This window comes from Orbicella franksi, chromosome 13 (genome assembly GCF_964199315.1).
Source record: "Orbicella franksi chromosome 13, jaOrbFran1.1, whole genome shotgun sequence".
In the NCBI taxonomy this organism is placed as follows: Eukaryota; Metazoa; Cnidaria; class Anthozoa; order Scleractinia; family Merulinidae; genus Orbicella; species Orbicella franksi.
The window spans coordinates 8,554,546-8,560,647 of NC_138157.1; positions in this window are offsets into that span (position 1 = coordinate 8,554,546).

The following is a 6,102-nucleotide window of genomic DNA, read 5'->3' on the forward strand; positions in this document are numbered from 1 at the left end:
ATTACAGCGCGAGCCAGGGCCGTGCCGTCGGAAAAGACTACTTGAGAGAGAAACCCAACTAGAAGAACGAACATCTGATAAGATACCAAAACGTATATCCATTATCACCTCATTACAATTAATTTCCGATGGATAATCACTCGTTTTTGCATGCTTTTGCCAAAGTAATCAGTTTTGGGGTCAAAACACAGATGGTTTTTTCGCTTCTTTTACCTTCTATTTAGGAAAGATAGGATAAGAATTTCGCAGTGATTTGGGGGGACGTTGAAATCTTTTATCACTAATAAGGCCAAGTCAACGATGCTGTCAACGAATCATTGGGTTAGGATTTTAATGCACAACTACTACTTAAAAAACCTACTGTTGTTTTGGAAGAGTTTTAACGTTGTGCATCACTTCAAACGTCAAATTTCTTTCTTTTTCTAAGGTAAACATTAATATATAGATTTAGCCAAGCCTAAAAGCGTAGCTCCTGATTCCAAAAATTAACCATACAGGAAAAAAAGGATTTGTTTTTTTTGATCAGAAACTCAAAATAATATCAATTATGAGCATGTAATTGTTCAGCGTGTGGGTTTGCTACTCTTTCCAGTAAAATTTTAACAAACCATACCCACTATAAGCGTAACTTAAAGATTATAAAAATTTTGCACGTAGTATATCAGGGACATTCCAAGGGACAATAATTGTACATGGAATATATCAGACGGAAAGTCCACAACGTGCCAGAGGTTAACTTGCACCAAAATTATGCCTTTGCATGTACTCCTTCTTTCTTTCCCAGAGTAATAACCTGACTTGAGCCTGCGATCGAAAAACCAGTACCTGGTCAGCCGTCAACTTTAAAAAAAAAACGTGACCTCAATGAGTTCTAAACCTGAGCACATGATATGGTCACATGATACTGGTCAGTGGATACCTTGTTTTGACAGCTGTCAATAAACCATAAACACGGATGAGCAATATCAAAGATGCACCTACGTTAATGGTGCTATCTTAATTTTTAAGGTATTGGGCTTCGCGCACGGACAGTCACGTAAGAACCAAAAGTTTTAGATCGATGGGTTACATAATTTTCTAAGGCATGGGGCTCCACTCGCACACAGGAGCTCCCCTATAATGAGATTCATTTCCTACTACTCAGGAGCTGTTACGAAATTACCTTAAATCATTATTATTTTTTTTAATTAAATAATGCCAAAAATTAAATTATAAGGAAGGAAGCAATATCAGGAAGCTATAAGTATTTTACATTCCCCGTACAACTTGGGTAACCTACTGAAGGTTATGAGGTATTGGTACATTGGTCAGCCAAGCCAAGATATGTTTGAATTGGCACATCAATAACATTACAGCAGAATGGATAAACAACAACTATATCCTATTAATATATTAATATAATTTACCAAAAAAATTATGCTGTACTGCAGTTTCATCCCACTAATTCAAACTTGGCCATTTTGAATTCCCCGTCATTTCAAACTCAAAACCATATCCCTAATGGATTTGTACTCAAGTCAAATACTATCAGCTATTTCAAACTATTTTTTGTTTCCCATGAGGGTTCAAAATGGCAGAGTTCAACTGTATATAAAAAAAAACACTTGTGCGTGAAACTTTAATGGGTTATTTCTTCCAAAAAAATTATAACTAATAAAAAATTTAGGGCAAAGAAATCTTTTCTCTTTCTTTTTTTTTTTTTGTATTAAAAATAGCATTTTTTTATATATATAAGAATTTAGGATGAGGGTCCCAGTTCTCTGTAATAGAAATATCAACATCATTACGCATATAAAAAATTTAGGGCAAAGAAGTTCTTGCCCCATCCAGTTTTATGTTAAAAAAATATCATTTACATACACGTACATATAAAACATTTGGGGAGAAGAAGTTCTTGCCCTGCCCAGTTCTCTAAAACACAATTCAATTTACATACCGATAAAAAGTTTAGGGCAAAGAGGTTCTGGTCCTGCCTAGTATCCTGTAATAAAAATATCACTTACATACGTATAAAAAATTTAGGGCAAAGAAGTTCTCGCCCTGCCCAGTTTTCTGTAATAAAAATATCATTTACATCCATTTAAAAAATTTAGGGCAAAGAAGTTCTTGCCCTGCCTAGTTCTCCATAAAAAAATATCATTTGCATCTATATAAAAAATATAGGGGGATGAAGTTCTCACCCTGCCCAGCTCTATGTAACAAAAATATCATTTACATATAAAAACTTTAGGGTGAAGAAGTTCTCACCCTGTCCAGTTCTCTGTAACAAAAATATCATTTACCTACTTATAAAAAATTTAGGCTGAAGAAGTTCTCACCCTGGCAGCACTGCTCTCTGTAATAGAAATATCATTTACACAAATTTACTATATGGCTTGCGTTTGTAGCCAGTATATCACGTGCTCTGATTGACTAATTCTAGGGCATTATTCTCCCATAAAATAGGATGAGAAAAACATTTCAATTGACCATTGTTTGTCGTCGATAAACAAGGAGAACATAGAATTCTTTTAATATGCATTAGTTCACCTGTTTTGCGCAGCTGGTAACGGTGAATGCATGGCCAGATAAGTGCTCCAATTAACAGATGGCTTTGTAGTTTTGATTTTGTTTTTTAGGCCATATAATCGACTACCTATTAACCTCAAATGTTCGGTCGTTATGGGAAAATCTCAAACCTCAGCCTTTCCATATTGACCTTGCTGTCACTTGATCAATACTGCACGGTCTTGGTTTAAGATTTTCCTGTAAAGACATCATACTCAGTTAAATAAGTAGTTAATAAAACTATTAGAGCAAAGAAGAGGGGAGAGAGAGAGAGAGAGAGAGAGAGCAGGGAGAGGAGAGAGCTGTTATCAACTAAATATCATCTTATACGTATGTAAATGATATTTTTATTACAGAGAAATGGAAAGGGTGAGGATTTCTTCACCCTAAAGTTGTATTAAGCATATATTAAATGATATTTTAATTTACATTGTTCATTACTGAATATAGCCCTTTGTACAAAATACCTCAGTCACTGTACATACACCAAAGCCAGATATGTAAATTCCAAAAACCTCTCAAAAGGAAAACAGGGGCCATGTGCCCTTGACCAAATCAAATAGAAAATCAAAATCAAAGTTCGGGGGGGGGGGCACTGCCATATATGGGCTATATAGGTATGTGCAGCTGTGAAGGGTATGGTTTTCAAGCAGTTTACTCTAGGATAGGGTATATAAATCAGAGCGTTTGGGTCTAGGATAGGGTATAATTTTTCACAAAACTGACTAGTTGGTCAAAGATTTTATCTAGACTAAGGAAACCAGGAATCGCTCCTCAAAAATATAAAAAAATCAAATCGGCAAGTTTAAATTTATGCAAGTCAGCCTCAACAGTGTCGATAGATTGGGGGATTTGGGGAAATTACTCTAGTATAGGGTAGCAAAATTCAGCTGAACTAGCTCTGGTATAGGCTAAGGGTTCCAGGGTTCCAAGGTCCCAGCGGCACATCCCCACCCAGAAATTCCCAAAGTACCCCCCCCCCCCCCCGCCGGGATCAAAGTAGAGCTTCATGTGCAAACAGGGTTTACATGCATAATCTCAACATTTCAACTGAGCATTTCACCAAACCGAATTAACTGGACGAGAGGAAATTTAAATAAACACAACATGCATATATCACTACATCTGAGTAGCAAACAGCAAATCCTGTTTTAATGAAGCCTGGATGACCGAAATTAACAAGAAAAGGATGCAAATTCAAAGTAAAGCCAAGAGATGCATTTACAAGCCTGAAAACTACACTCCAGAAGTTCAAAAACTTAAAGTGCTAAAGTTTAATAATTTATTCACGCTTAAGCATAGATTTGAATATTCCTTTTGCTTACGGCTTTGCAGTCATTTTATCGGCAGTGGCTTTACCAGTCTTTAACGCCCAAGGATTTCACCAAACCAAATAAATTGACCTAACAAAACGAGGAAATTCCATACTTTGTAAACACAATTTGCAGATCACCACAAAGAAGCAAATTTTGTTGGCTTCGGCTTAAAATGGTTTATTGACCTTTCTTGGTTTCCAACAACAGCGGAGGGAAAAAAGGACTTGCCTTGCTGTGTTTACAAATAAGCTTACAGTTTGATTATTTTTAGACATGAGGTTGTAGTCCGTGAGGCTTGCAAAAACTATTTGTTCACAATATGGAACTTAGGCCCGTTCCAAATGCCGCTCCATTCATGCGCCGAACCTAACTGATGAGTTAAGTGCGGCAGAAGAGCGGCATTTGAATCAGTTTGGTTTGGCAGGTTAGGTTTGGTGCGGCAAACAACATTAAATTCGGCAGGGTCTGTCGCATTATGCGACGTTGGAGCAGCAGCTGATTCATACGGCGTTCTCCTCATGTGTCGAACCTAATGCATAAATTACTGTAATTTATTTTTCATATAACAGGACTCGTGATTGGCTCAAAATTGAGTGGCGTGACCAGTCATGCATGAAGCTCGAAGTCGTCGCTAAAAATAAAGACAACAAAATACCAACATGTCTTCAATTTATGAGAAACGGCACTGTGTAAGCAAGTTTCTTTGGCGCAAATTCATTTTTTTGCTTTTTCTTCGTAACAATAGCCCAGCTTATTAGATTTCCCTTTAGAAAGTCCATTTAACCGGGAGAAAACCTGTCTAAATACGAAAACTCAACCTTGAGTTTGAATTTGCTTCCCTAAATATTGCTATAAAAGCATGATAACAGCGAAATGTTAGTCACAACTTTTCTATTTGGACAGAGTTTGTGAATTCAGAACGCATATTTTCTAGTCGAAAATTGTTACCACAGGCTTCCCAAATTAAGTTCAACGCAAGCACGCCGTCTAAACCAGCCATCGCTCCAAAGTCGCTCTAAAGTCAAACTTAATCAAGTTTGGTTCGGCACATGAGTGGAGCGGCGTTTGGACCGGGCCTTACAACAACTTCCACAAAGCGACTCCAGTGTTATTATTTAGCGATGAGCAAAATTAAAACGATGTAATTTTAAAAAAATGTCTCACAGCATTGCCTCAAGCCCGGGGGGGGAGGGGAGGGGCTCCCATATGGAATGGACAGGGATGCTCGTCGTCTCGCTTAAGGGCATAAATTTCAGATTTTGGTCTCGCTTAGGGTGTTCTGGGCAAAATGTCATTATTTTTGGCCGTCAAGGTCTCGTTAAGGGTTGCACGCGAAGAAATAACAAAACAGAAAGAATTTTGATTCTTTATATTTACTCAATTCATATAAACAAATTCGCCATCATTAAAAGTCACTGTACCTTTTATTTGTCTGTTTTATAAACTGGTCTCTTTTAGGGGTCTGCATAAGCTTCGTCCACGCCCAGATTGGTCTCTTTTAGGGGTTAAATTCAAAATTTCCGACGAGCATCCCCGTCCACTCCATATGGGAGTCCCCCTTCGGGGCCTCAAGTCAGAAGACTTTGAAAAAATACCTATTGAATATAAGGGAACTTGATAATTTGTATAGGAAACACTTAAAAACACCACAACAATAGATAAGTCGCTTACCGCGAGTTCGGCCACTGGCTAAATCTTCCAGGCAGAAACTTGCAGCAAAAGTAGTGAAGACTGAACTGAACTAATCCTTTCGAAAGATCAACGAATCAACACAGTAAACATCATGTGACTTTCCTTGCACGGCTGCACATCTCGACGCGCGAATTAACTTGCGAAGTTCTGTAGTCTTCTGAGACAATTTGACGGCCATTTCGCCTCCTTTCTCAAGCTCTCGCTAGCTCTGCTTCATGGCATTGCTCGGTATTGTTTCATCTCCTTTTTCTCAGCCCTGACTCGCTCTAACTCACGACATTGTTCAGTACTGTTTCACCTCCTTTCTCTAGACCTCGCCGCGCCTGCTCTCTTTCGCGATCTTTTCGTGTTACTAGTAATATTCTTGCTCCCGATTATTTTCCTTCACGTTCTGCCTCAATTAAATCCTCTCTTGAAAACATTACATTATCAACTCCGCTATCATTTGTTTACATCGCAATGCGGTGTACATCATTTGTTTTTCATCCCGCCAAGAAAAGATTGCGTTCTTGAGCGCCCCCGTTCGGGCTACCTTGAGACTTCCCTC